Consider the following 14,890-nt stretch of genomic DNA (forward strand, 5'->3'; position numbering starts at 1 on the left):
CGATGACACTCAGCCTATTCCCCTTGAAGATATCTGCATTGATCATAAACTTCACTTTGTTGAGAAACCTATCGAAATCGTGGACCGAGATGTAAAGAAACTCAAGCGAAGTCGAATCCGTCTCGTGAAAGGCAAGTGGAACTATAAGCAAGGATTTACTTGGGAACTTGAAGATCAAACGAAACAAAAGTACCCTCACCTTTTTTTAATCCAAACCAGTATCCACTATTTAATTTCGGGACGAAATTCCCTTAAGTGGGGGAGACCGTAGCATCTATGAACTTTTCTTGTTAATAAATGCTAATTTTTCTACTCATTTAATAAAGTTATAGTATTCATTTCATCGTCTACATTTATTAATGTTGAATTATATGTAATTTATTGAATAACATTAACTTTATATCTTCATTTCATCATAAACATGCTTAATCGTTAATATGACACGTTGAACCGGAATGCCTAGATTAATATTTTATAACATGTAACAAAACATTTTGTTATTATTATTAATATTTATTTTATCCTAAGTATTTAAATTAATTATACAATTTAAAAATGGAAAATTCTAGAACCTTCTAAGTTAAACTTGTTCATCAAGTTAGTTTATCTAATCTTTTTAATTTGAAAAAAAAGGAAAAAAAAAAGTGTCGTGCACATTATACGTGCACATGTATATATTATTTTTATTATAATATTATTATCATTATCATTTTTAAATATCTAAACTTATCATTTAATCTTTAAACAAGTTTTATCTCTATCTCAATTGTATTCAAACCTCCTTACATCCACTATAAATAGAGGCTCTCATTTTCATTATTTTTCACACCAAATCTCATTCTCTCTTTTCTCTCTAAGCATAAACAAGTAAGTCTTATAATTATTTTGCTTTTAATTGTTGTTTTTATACATTTTTGCTTTCTATTATGAATTTCTTCTTGTTTGTTCTTATGTTCTTGAATTTTCCTTTAAATCTTCATAGTTGTTCATATACCCTCACCATGATCATCATAAATTGTTAATAAAACCCTTACGTTTTGCTTTAAAGATTATGATGATCATGTTATTCCAAGAAATCACAATTATTTTCTCAAGATCTTGGATCAAAAGTATAATTTTTCCATGAACAACTATGAATATTTTTATGATCTTCAAAAACTCATAAAATTATCATAAATACTTTAAACCCTATACTTTCATAAATGTCAATAAACATCCTAAACTATAATATTTACACTTTGAACCCTATAATTTCCTAAATGATAATAAATACATAAAACTATATGATATTACACTTTTAACCTCGTACTTTCTTATTTATCAAAACCATTCTAAAACATTTTGAGTTAGTATACAAATAGAGTATAAACTGGGTATGTATGTATCTAACAAGCAAACGGTTCTGCCTAAGGCAAGAGTGGCGTAAATAATCCCATTGGACCCGTGACTCTTACCTGGGAATCAACTTGCTGGAGGTCATGCTCTTGGTTTAGAACATTCTAGTATGCGACACTCTAACTAATTTAAAAATCGAAACTTAATCTAGGGAATCCCGTGACCGGTTCAACTAACTCTTGCTCGTATTCGTGTTCATCTATCAAGCAAGGTGAGATCATAGCCCCTTTTACATGCTTTTAAATGTTTTATACTTTGGGGTGGTAACATGCAACTTATTATTCTATGTTTTATAAATGCTATTTGATTCAAGCTTTATTCATGATATTCATGGAGTGTGATCATTACGAGTATATACTTAATCGCATGTACAACCATTAACTTGTTAAGCCCGTGGTAGTATGATGATAGATCTATTGGCCCCACCCGCCCACTCAGGCCTCGAGTAGAGGCTTGTGTGTTCAGAATCCGATGATCGTTAAACGTTAAACATAATAGTCTAATCGTGGATTAAACGACTCGCTAATCGTGTCAGAGGTTTGGTTGTAATCACTAAAGTATATAAAGTAACTTAACACATATGAAATGTTTTCAACATAATACATATTTTTCTATTTAAAAACCTATGTACTTACCAACTATTTTTAGTTGACACTCTCGCATGTTTTTCAGGTTATGAAAATTAAGGAAGATTCTTGAAGTTTCACATAGGGGATGAGTCAGACTTAAAAGTTTAATGAATTAATTGCCATGTCATGTTTTCTATTTTGGATTATGTTTGGTTTTAAAAACTTGTTGGATTATTTTAAGAAGAGTTTTTACATTTAATACCATGTGCATGATTTCAATCTACGCACGCCCCGGCATTTCCGCCTTCGGCCAGGGGTATGACATCACACAACCAAAAGTTGGCGGTCTTCGAAACCGGCGTCACCTAGGGTTACAAAATGGAACTTGACAACAGCCACATCATCGCCCCCTCCCCGACCACATCATTCATTGAGACAATCGGTGAAACATGTGGACGGAAAACTTTAAAAGATATTTGAAATGATAATAAAGCCTCAATTTTTTTGGGGTAAAATTCTACCTTACGCACCATCTCATGAAACATGTGGACGGAAAACTTATCTCTGTCCAAATTATCTATAAACACAAACTTACCACATACATACTTTCTACCATGGAAGAGCTTATACAGCAAACCAAAAATAAAATAAAATACAAGCGAATGAAAAGTGAAGAAATAAAACAAGTGTGTTTTTATCCCACGTTGGAGGAGAAAGAAAATGAAATGCTTCCACCTTGTTATAGATAAAAATGTAGGTTCTTGTCACATATCGCCAGATTACAAAACTTGTAAGCTCTTTATAAAAAAGAAAGTTCACATTATAATATTCTTATATGACAAGACACTCTCCGTGGTCCTAGCGGAGGGTACGAAGAACCCGACGCACACGAGCAAAGTTCGTTGGCTGCAGCGTGACACTTTGATGACGCGCTTTGCACTTAGTATATTTGTGGAAAATAAAAATGAGTTTTATTCTGAGTTTATGAAATAGAATCATGGTGTTTTTATAACTGTGATAAAATTTTCTAACTACGGCCCTGATGAAACATTCCGATGCAAATTATTATAATAAACACTAATACCAACGCTCGATGTTTACGGCTCCCCTCCCAGGAGTTGGGGGTTGTGACACCTTAAACTCACCACCATAATGTAGCTTCATGGTAAACAAATTAGGGCTTGTTGCACCTGAACAAAATAAAAACACGTAAACTTTATGATCAAACTACAAAAAAAACTCCATAAAAACAACATTGAGTGCAATAACCACATATGAAATCTTACCATAACCATGGTAGGGGTGATTGGGGTCGAAGTCATCGTGTTTCGCCCTTATGTACCAAGTTGTAATAGGGTTCATTGTCCTCATAATACTTCTAATCGATCGATTATGCAAGATCGCTCCATAAATTTTAGATTTTCAGTGTGACCATGTGTTTTCTTGTGTGTTTGAAGAAAGAGAGAGTTGATATAGGAGGGAAATTGAAACTGACATATAGGGACTAGGACTGTTCATTCCAAAAGTTGCCATCATTTAAGTTGTAAAATGACGATAATACCCTCACGTGAGAAGCAGTTGGGGAGACTTAACGGCAAAAACTAACGGAGGAATCACGAGAGTGATAAGTTGTAAACGTTAAGGATCACGTTTGTAAATAGTAAACCTCAGGGGTCAAGTGTGAAACTTTGACAAACCGCAACCAGAGAATAATAAATAATTTGTTCTTGTACGTATTGTGGAAGCAAGAATAAATTTAGGTACCACCTTTGCTCATGTTCGATCGACCTGCCAGGTAGATTATTCAATACTCAAAATTTGAGATATTGTATGTATATTTCAAATCGTTCTCAGAAACCCTAATTTCATTCACTATGAATGTACAGTATGTATCTGGTTAGGTGCCTTTAGCTATGACCTCTGTACTTAAAAGCAGTTTCCAGCCTTCAAGGTAAAATTTTATTTCAAGTGTGTATAATTTACATGCTATGATTAGTCAAATGTGAGTATCTATATTTATCATCATACCTTGATTTCATACAAGTAGTCGAGTAAAATTTTTATTTTTGTTTTGTTTGTGTTGCGTGTCTGTCTCCGTATGATTCGGTGTTAATTTGGGATGATATTTGTTGAATTTTGGTTACACTTTTGCAAGTGATGATTTGGGGATACGCAGGGGCGAAGCTTCTTCAAGGAGTCGATTCCAAACAGGGGTAGTTTTGGGAACAAAATTCTTAAAAGAAGTCTGATTTTCGTGTTTTGAATTTTAATTTACTGTTGATATGCTAGGTCAAAATTTGGTTTTAATATTATGATCTTAGGCAGTAATTCCATTTCAAAAAAAAAAAACAAGAATTCCATGTAATTTGATGGTTGTAGACTCGGGTTAATGAAAAAGACACAACATCCATACTCAATTAGCAACGAGATTTCAGAGCATTTGATAACTTTAAAGACATTTCAGAGCATCATTCAACTCTATTTGCATTTTGTTTTTTCTTGAGTTCAGGGCTTATGACAAAGTTGCCATTAACTGCAATAGCACGGAAGCTGTGACCAACTTTGAGCCTAGCATCTGCGAGACAGATAGAAGTTCCCGAAGCCATGTATCAAAGTATTCGTTGTTCTTATAATGACAATATTTGAAGTTGCTGTGACAGGGGCACTTGCAATTAATTGTTCCTGAGTTGCTTCAAACCAGGTGTTTTTCATTATCTTTTTCTTTACAATATTGTACTTTATCCTACTAGTTTTCAACTTGGGTTGGGTGATGGGTTAGAATAGGTTTGGGTCCATATGGGTTATGAGCAAAATGAGTTCGGGTGAAAACGGGTTACGGGTGAAATGACTCTAGTTCAAAACAGGTGGTGCTAAGTAAATACTACTTTGGTTCGGGTGAAAACGGGTTACGGGCGAAATGACTGTAGTTCAAAACAGGTGGTGCTAAGTAAATATTACTTTGGTTCGGGTCAAAATGATTGCCAAACAAAATGAACTTGGGTTGATGTGAGCTGATTTAGGGAAAAGAAATAATATCAAATGGTTCATCTATTTTATTTATATGCCGGTTATTTATTATTTCTGATGGTTTCGAACCGAATCCAATTGAGACCATTTCTTTGCGATAATAAAAAACAAACAAACCGAGGACTGGACTCGCTTTAGTCACTTTGGTTTTCGATGAAGTTTTGGGTAGTTTTGTTACAATTTTGTTCAATTGTTGCCAACTTTTTTTAAATATTAAAATTTGGTGATTTTATTTTGTTTTAGTTATGATCTCCATTACTTTGTAAAATTACTATAGTGTCCCTGCTTTGACGATTTTTTAAATTCGCTATGTGGCAACATGGGCGGGCAAATTGATTTTCGAAATTTGTAATCGCGATTGAATTAAAACATGCCACTTTTGTTTGGTTAAAAACGGCATATTATATTGCGTCAACACAAACATAGTTTTTGCTTACCTTATGTTTTCATATAACTAACTAGGATAGAGCCCGTGTGATACACGAGTTGTTAAAAAAATACAACAAAAAAATTAAATTTAATAAAATGCATAATAACATACCTTATGGATTATAAGATATAAACAATTTTCTAATATACATAGATTAGTAAGAACAATTTGAATTTGTATTAGAAATCAAAATGGAAGGTTTTGAATATGTACCAATTAAGAAAAAGAGAATATTATTAATTCATCATAGTTGAGTTGGTTACCCACGGTAATGAGTTCAATTCCCACCAACAACATAGTTTTCATTTTATCACTCATGAAGTTTAAAATGTAAAAATGGAAACTTGTATACTTGCCAATCTATGTGGAGGGTTAGTTGAATGACATGTGAAAAGATGGTTTTGCTTTAATTGTATAGGTAGATTAATGCAGTTGATTATAATTGCAAAACCATATTATGTCAATATCAATATAGATGCTCTCAAGATTATGGAACGTATTCAACATGTTAACATGGGGGTGTTCAATATTCGAGTTGGACTCGAGGAACTTGAAATCTGGATTCGACTCGCATTCGAATTCGATTTAGTAGTCGAATACGAATTTATGATTTTAAATTCAATTCGAAATTCGAATTCAAATTATGCATTTTATCTTTATTATAAATATACATATTCGAACAAAGATATATTACATAAGTCTTTTAAGTTCTAAAGACTAATATTTGAAAGTTCATGTAATTGGGTGTTACCATTTTGAATATTTAGAATGCCATAACCTTGAATTATTTATTTGTTTTATAAACTTGTACTTTTTTTTTGTTAAAAAATTCAAGTTTGTAGTGATTTTGAAATTATAATTAAAATAGATTTTTTTAACTGAAGTCGAATTGAATTGATTGGAATCGTAGTACTTAAGTTTTGGTTCTGCTTGTATGGAATCATAGTATTTTGGCATAAAATTGTCTGTGCATTCCATATTATTGGTCCCCGTCACTTCATTTATGCTTTAGATAAAGGACATGCACATGGAAACAATAATTTGCAATATGCCTTGGAATACTTTGGTTCTGCTTGTATGGTTCTGCTTTTTCCCAAATTGGAAGAAAGAGCATCCATTTTGAGATGTAGGTTAAATAAAATCGTATTTTGTATTATGTTTATAACTAGCTGTGTAATTCATGGGTAGCTAACTAAAACATAATATCTAATATTTAATGAATACATATAATACAGTTTAATAATCAAGTTAATAAAAAGTTTTAATACAAGCCGGGTATTGGTAATCCTAGTCCCATACCCGTTTGTAAAATCATGTCTCATACCCGACCCATTACCTGCCGGGTATCCGGCATAACCACGGGTATCGCCATACTAAAATGAAGCAGTAATAGTATATATATATTAAAATTTTAAAGTCTCCGAGTATACGATTCATGTAAACATGTATGTGATTTTGGGTAATCAAGTCGGGTATTATCTAATCCCAAACCTGCACAAAGTTTTAAATTATAATCCAATACGGGCCATACCCGTCTGTTTTTGGGTATACCCGTGCCATATGTTTCGGGTATACCCGTCGAGCTCGGGCTTTTTTGCCATCACTATGTAATTATGTATAAGATTAGGTCGAATAATTTTAAAAAAGAAACAAAGTCAAAAGGCTTCTTAAAACATTAAACTACGTATTATACAAGTAACATTGCATAGGATAGAACAAGTAACATTGCATACGATAGAACGATTTTTCAAGCCGAAAGTTGTTTTCAAGATTAACAATTTTTTTTTTGTTGAAGTGCTTAGTTCCAATATTAACAAAATTTCTTTTTTTTAATAACATCATTAACACGAAGTGCATTGAACTTAGTGTTTAGTTTCCAGTTTTAACAAAAAATTTTTTTTTAATAATGTCATTCCTTTATTAAAAAGGGAGTGTTTAAAGTGTTGTTTTATTCTTTGATTCAACTGTTTTAAAGTGATATAAGGTAAAATACACTTTTAATTTTTATTCCAAAAAAAAGTTCATAATTTAAACAAAATAAAAGTAGGAATGAAATTATTAATTATATATATCTATACAAGTTTAAATTTATACTAGTTTATACATGAATATATACAAATTCTTAGCTTTCATTAATAAATTATCACATTTAAACAAAATAAAAGTAGGAATGAAATTATTAATTATATAACAAGTTTAAATTTATATAAGTTTATACATGAATATATACAAATTCTTAGCTTTTTATTAATAAATTAACACATAACTTGCTCTTTTTGTTACATAAAACAATGCATTTTATAATTTCTGAAATTAAAATTAACTTTAAAAAAGTTCATTAATTATAAATGTATACAAATTGTATTTATTGTCTTTAAAACAAACGGTAACATTTGAAATACGCATTTAGAGGACATATATGAGCTCGTCCTCCAGTCATGGATGAACCACCAAATACGATGTGCATGCCTTCATCGTATACCACTCCTCACAACATTTATGGCTATCCATGATAACCCATTATAATTTATGAGTTCCTATACTTATAAAAAAAGTAGATTGATCTCAATTAGAGATGACAATGGGTCGGATTCGGCCCGAGTACTGCTAATACAAATCCTATACCCGTTTGTAAAATAATGTCCCATACCCGGCCATTAATTGTCGGGTATCTGGCATACCGCGGGTGTCCACATACTAAATGAACCAAACTCTATCCTAGTTAGTTATATGAAAACAGAAGGTAAGCAAAAACTATGTTTATGTTGACGCAATATAATATGCCGTTTTTAACCAAACAAAATGGCATGTTTTAATTCAATCGCGATTACAAATTTCGAAAATCAATTTGCCCGCCCATGTTGCCACATAGCGAATTTAAAAAATCGTCAAAGCAGGGACACTATAGTAATTTTACAAAGTAATGGAGATCATAACTAAAATAATATAACCTAATTTTAATATTTAAAAAAGTTTGGCAAAAATTTAACAAAATCATAACAAAAATAACCAATAGTTATCGAACACCAAAGTGACTAAAGCCAGTCCAGTCCTCGGTATTTGTATTTTCATTTTTTTTATTTTTATTTATTTATTTTTTTTTTTGCAAAGAAATGGTCTCAATTGGATTTGGTTCAAAACAATCAGAAATAATTAATAACCGGCATCTATAATATATATAAACGAAAACATAAAAATCCTATGTGTTGCGATGTAATCGCTCCCCTTTTTTTGGAGTCATCAGATTTGCTTGATTTTTAAATGGAGGCTTCTCATGCATTTGACCCGAATTCATGGGTATGGGTCTTACCAAACCCAGATATTCCTTAAACGGGTTATAACATCTTATTAAATTAAAAGTTATTTTCACCAATTTATTTATGTAAAAATCCTATAAAATAGAATATAATAAAAAATAATATCTTATTTATTTAAAAAAAGATATATATATATATATATATATTATCTAAATTAAAAAACCAATTTGATAGTAAAAAAAATAAACGGGTCTTGGGTCTCATCAAACCATAAGTATATTATTAACTTTCATAAATATTATTTATAATTAAAAAACCAATTTCATAGTAAAAAAATAAACGGGTCTTGGGTCTCATCAAAACCATATAGCTTTTAAATTGAGTTATAACATCTCGTTTATTTGCGAAACAATTTATCATCAAACCATAAGTATATTATTAACTTTCATACAATAAAAAATATATAAATTAAAAAATAAATAAATATTAGAACAAACAATATAAAACAACCCCCGTAATATGGGGGATAAAAACTAGTATAATCTATAATATATATAAACGAAAACATAAAAATCCTATGTGTCGCGATGTGGTCGCTCCTCCTTTTTTAGGAGTCACTAGATTTGCTTGATTTTTAAATGGAGACTTCTCATGCATTTGACCCGAATTCATGTGTATGGGTTTTACCAAACCCAGATATTCCTTAAACGGGTTATAAAATCTCATTAAATTAAAAATTATTCTCACCAAATTATTGATGTAAAAATCCTATAAAATAGGATATACTAAAAATTAATATCTTATTTATTTTGAAAAGGATATATATATTATTTTAATTAAAAAACCAATTTTATAGTAAAAAAAATAAACGGGTCTTGGGTCTCATCAAACCATAAGTATATTATTAACTTTCATAAATATTATTTATAATTAAAAACCAATTTTATATAAAATAAACGGGTCTTGGGTCTCATCAAAATCATATAGCTTTTAAGCCGGGTTATAACATCCCATTTACTTGTGAAATAATTATCATCAAACCATAAATATATTATTAACTTTCATATAATAATAAAATATATATTCAAAAAATAAATAAATATTAGAACAAGATAAAATTATTATATGATTTTTTTTTAAAAAAAAGAAGAAACAATTTTTTAGTAAAAAAAATAAGTAGGTCTTGGATCTCACCCAACCCAGATAACTTTTAAACCAGGTTATAACATCTTAGTTATTTGTAAAACCCTTGTATCATCAAACTCTAAGTATATTATGAATTTCTTTATAATAAATAAAATTAAACTCCAAAAAAGTATATAAATATTAAAAACGAATAATGTAAAACAGCCTCCGTAATACGGGGGATAAAAACTAGTATATATATAAATTAGGTGAACCCATTTGATATTATTTCTTTTCCTTAAATCAGCTCACATCAACCCAAGTTAGTAGTTATTTAGCACCACCTGGTTTGATCTAGAATCATTTTGCCCGTAACCCGTTTTCACTCGAACTTGTTTTTCTCATAACCCGTATGGACTCGAACCTATTCTAACCCGTCACCCAACCCAAGTTGAAAACCAGTATGATAAAGTACAATATTGTAAAGAAAAAAGATAATGAAAAACACATGGTTTGCAACAAATCAGGAATAATTAATTGCAAGTGCCCATGTCACAGCAGCTCCAAATATTGTCATTATAAGAACAAAGAATACTTTGATACGTGGCTTTGAAACTTCTATCTGTCTCGTAGATGCTGGGTTCAAAGTTGGTCTAATGGCAACTTTGTCATAAGCCCTGAACTCAAGAAAAATAAAATGCAAATAAAGTTGAATGATGCTCTAAATGTCTTTAAAGTTTATACACATTAAATGCTTTGAAATCTCGTTGCTAATTGAGTATGGATGTCGTGTCTTTTTCATTAGCCCAAATATACAACCATCAAATTACATGGAATTCTTGGATATTTCAGAAGTTTTAAATTAATGAACTATGATTAAAAAAAGAATACAATTAAGTTTTAAATTTTATCAATTGCATCTTTAGCTACTTAAATGTACTTTATCAGTACGTAGATCCTTTTACACACAAATGGAATTGCTGCCTCTAAGATCATAACATAAAAACCAAATTTTGACTTAGCATATCAACAGTAAATTAAAATTCAAAACACGAAAATCGACTTCTTTTAAGAATTATCGTTTGGAATTAATTACTGTACCTTTTTAGTGTTCTTGATAGTACTCAGAAACCCTATCCTCAAATCATCACTTTAGATGACAGCACCTGCAAAAGGGCAATCAAAATTTAACAAAAAGAAAGCAATTAAAAACATACAATGATTTACTCCTAAATATAAAATGGCTAATCTGACTCAAACTCTCGTCGTCAAACAATCATAGTATGTAAATTAGACACACGTGAAACACCTTGTAGGCTGGAAAGTGCTTTAATCAAAAATCTATTCTCCTTGTCTTCTTTAAGTACAGAGGTCATAGCTAAAGGTACCTAACCAGATACATAGTTTTCTAAGAACGATTTGAAATATACAATATCTCAAATTTTGAGTATTGAATGATGAACAAAGGCAGTACGTACCTAAGTTTATTCTTGCTTCCACTAATCAAAAAAAAATATTCTCTGGTTACGGGTTGTCATTGTCAAAGTTTCACGCTTGATCCTTGAGGTTTACTATTTACAAATGTGATCCTTAACGTTTACTTCTTATCATTCTCGTGATTCTAGCGATGAACGCCCGTTAGTTTTTGCCGTTAAGTCTCCCGAAGTAACACGAAATCACCCCCTTAGGTCTAATTACTTAGTCCAAGGGAGATGATCTAGTATTTCCCACGATGGGTTATATTCCTTGTAGGCGCAAATGAGTAGCACACCTACAAAACAGAACACCGTAAGTTCGTCACGAGGGATATAGGGGGATCCTCTCGTAACCACCCTCCGGCGTGAGAATCAATATACTAATTATGATAAATATTGAGAGAGAGAGAGAGTTGAGAGTGTTAGATGCTAGATCCTTTACCATTTGAAGGTAGGTTGATATTTATAGCTGTTGGAGAGGAGAGAGGGAATATGGCCAACTGCCCTACGCTATCTGACGGGTTTCCCCCGTCTCTTAGGATCGACTAACCCATGTGCAAGTGCCGTTCACATGGAACCTTTCCCCTCTTCGGACTTCAAAGTTCTCATTTGAATATTTGCTACCTGCGGGCACCCCATTCGGCCCGTCTTGAAACACGGACCAAGGAGTCTGACATGTGTGCGAGTCAACGGGTGAGTAAACCCGTAAGGCACGAGGAAGCTGATTGACGGGATTCCCCTAGCAGGGTGCACCGCCGACCGACCTTGATCTTCTGGCTCTCCACCACCAATCATGTCCCTTGCACGTGTGTTCCCTGGAGTTGGTGTTGTACAAACAGAATTAACGTACCCGTAAATGATGCGTGATTGAATACCTTGATGATGAATAAATATAGCAACTTGGATTAATCTTGGAATCGTGATGTCACTATCAGATTAAACTATTTGAAGGTATACTCAATGCTTAATCGGATTAGACCAAGATATCTTAAAAACATAATTTTGATATTGAAAGTTATGTGAGAAAAAACTTGTACCATGTGTATATGATCTAAAAACTTGTACAGAATGTGTATATTGAAAGTTTCTGTGAGAAAAAACTTGTACCATGTGTTTATTAGATCATCAAGTTAATCCAATAACACTAAATCATGTTGATAACACTAAAATTACCAACTTTCCTCCCCCATTTTAGTGATATCCATGATTAACTTAAACATCCTCACAGTAACACAAACACATTCATTACTTTCTCTCAAGATCAACTGTCAATCTTACATCTACCGGTGGCGGAAAGTTAGTAAGGATCCTACAGGGGCAATCGGCGGAACCAAGCGGGTTCTCTGCAAATCGGTTTTGGCACAGTAGTATTTGTGTTTTACGAGAGCTATTCGTTACCGAAAGTTTAAACCTTCTTTCCTGATCCACGGAAGTGATAGGACTTGGACAACAAAGAATTTATTTATTCATTATTATTTAAATTTGTTTTTGCTAATTAATATTCGAGTATGATAAGTGTTTGTATTCTAGTCTAATTAGGTTTTCAAGTTTAAATTAGTATATATATCCGAGTTTATGGGTTATATCATTAAGAGTTTATGTATTGTAATTTTCGAGCTAATAAGAATTACAATTAACAAAGATCGAGCTTATAATCTAAATTTTCGTTTTTATGCTTATTTGTCCTGGTCACCAAACTTCAACCCCATGTCTCGATTGCAGAACCAAAGCCGCTGCCAACTACCTCTGGTCATGAACCTGGTATTTAACTCAGTTTGTTCCCTTGAATTACTCGTCCTTGAACACAATTTGTTAAATATGCAGTTTAATTATTTTCAAAAGTAGTGGTTAATTGATTTATAAATGAAACAAATGATTTTTGTTCGTTGAGGCATTCACCAGATTCTAGATGGTTTGTGTATCTTAATTATTTTATGTAGTTACGAGGGACATTTGAGCCCGGCCCTGAAATATTAATCGTTATAGTATGTTTAAATTGTCGGCACCAAGCTAAGTGAAATTTGTGTTTGTTAAAATATACGGATATTTCAATTCTATAGCAAATAATATTGAAAATATTAAAGAGAACATTGTTCTAATAGAATTTTGTTTGTTTTGTATGTTGGATTGGACAGAGAATAATCTGGGCTGAACTTAAAACTTACGCTGGGCTGAACACGTGCTGGTGGGCTAAGAGATAAATGGGCTGCAATGGGCTTTGAGGATTCAAGTATGGATGAAGCCCATTTGTGTTGTGATCTTAAAAAACAAGTCTTTCACCAGTTATATTAATGCAGGCGTATTGTTCATCGTGATGATTGGTTCTCTCTCTGCGAGTTCATCTCATTTTGTATTAGGTTTTCATTCGGTTAGTCTGGTTTTATTATTTTTCGTCTTTCTTTCATTTCATCATTTGATTTGTATCAGTAGGTGATTGTTTGTAATGTTGATTAATAACTCATGTATGTGAGTTATGAAGGTTTGGGAGGTGTTTTCGGTTTGGATTAATATCTAATAAAGTTTTGTCGCTAATTTTGCCACCACATCTTTCTTGTGTGTAAGATTATCTATAAATTCTGACAATGTTAAACAAGTATAAAAGTCTATAAAACTTGGATTTTGAGTAAAAACAGTTTGCTCAAATATAAATATAAATAAATTAATTTATGACTTGGCGATTTTACAAAATTTGCCAATATCTCGAACTTAACCTAAATAAAAATTTCTAAAACCTTCTGTTCCCGGAAAGATGGAAGTTAATTAAGTCGTGATATTTTTTTCCGAAAGAAATTAAATTGTAGGTTCTTTTTGGTTTTTAACGACGAATTGAGTTGTTTTCCTTTACTTGCTAAACTAAGGTACGGTTACTGTTTTCGCTTACTCATAGTACGTATTAACTCTATTCCGTTACTTCGTGGTACGGATTCTGTTTTCTTTACTCGTAGTATTCTATTTTGTTTTATATTCGGTTTCGTCACTTTGTAGTGCGAAATTATCCGTTATCTTTTAGTTGTCATTGAGTTCGATTTATCCGGTATGTTACGTCTTATATCTATTTTTGTAGCATGCAATAGAATATATATTTTGTACTTGTTATTGCATGTTTCGTGAATAGCATTTTTTTCATGTAGATTATTTATACGACCTTAGCTTTAGTACTCTGTTACCCGAGCATTTTCTAACATGTCGTGACTGTGCGTAATTAAAGTCCACGGCGTCTTTAACTGTACTTGTGTAGTATTAGGGCCGCTTAGGGACGTATAGATTGATCCTAATTCGGTTATGATGGGGATGGAATATAGTGTGTACGCCCAGGGGCAGACTCACTTGTTAGTGAGGGGTGTCCCCCGTCCCCTGTGAAATTTTTTTTAGTGTTAGTATAACGGAAAAATCCCGGCCGATCCCTGTGGAATTTTGAAGCCGAACCCTGTATAATTTCAAGACGACCCCCATGTGATTTTGAGACTAACCGTCATAAAAAATACAATGAAAATTTTATAAATATAATTATATAAACGTTATATAAACAATTTTTCCTATTAATATTAATAAGTCCATTAGTCCAATATTCAATCCAATTTTTAAGCCCAAGACCCAACTCAAACCCTACTC

General features: G+C 32.0%; 1 long non-coding RNA gene across 1 annotated transcript; it reads left to right on the plus strand.

Annotated features, from left to right (window-relative positions):
- The first annotated feature begins 3,515 nt into the window (after positions 1 to 3,515).
- On the plus strand, positions 3,516 to 5,415 carry LOC143540239 (uncharacterized). Its single transcript, XR_013136568.1, has 3 exons — positions 3,516 to 3,915; positions 4,474 to 4,828; positions 4,902 to 5,415. It is a non-coding gene; the product is annotated as an uncharacterized LOC143540239 (long non-coding RNA).
- Positions 5,416 to 14,890: the final 9,475 nt, after the last annotated feature.

The sequence above is a fragment of the Bidens hawaiensis genome, unplaced genomic scaffold (genome assembly GCF_021521415.1).
Source record: "Bidens hawaiensis isolate Kalapana, Puna unplaced genomic scaffold, B.hawaiensis_p1.1 tig00012184_1, whole genome shotgun sequence".
NCBI classification, from domain to species: Eukaryota; Viridiplantae; Streptophyta; class Magnoliopsida; order Asterales; family Asteraceae; genus Bidens; species Bidens hawaiensis.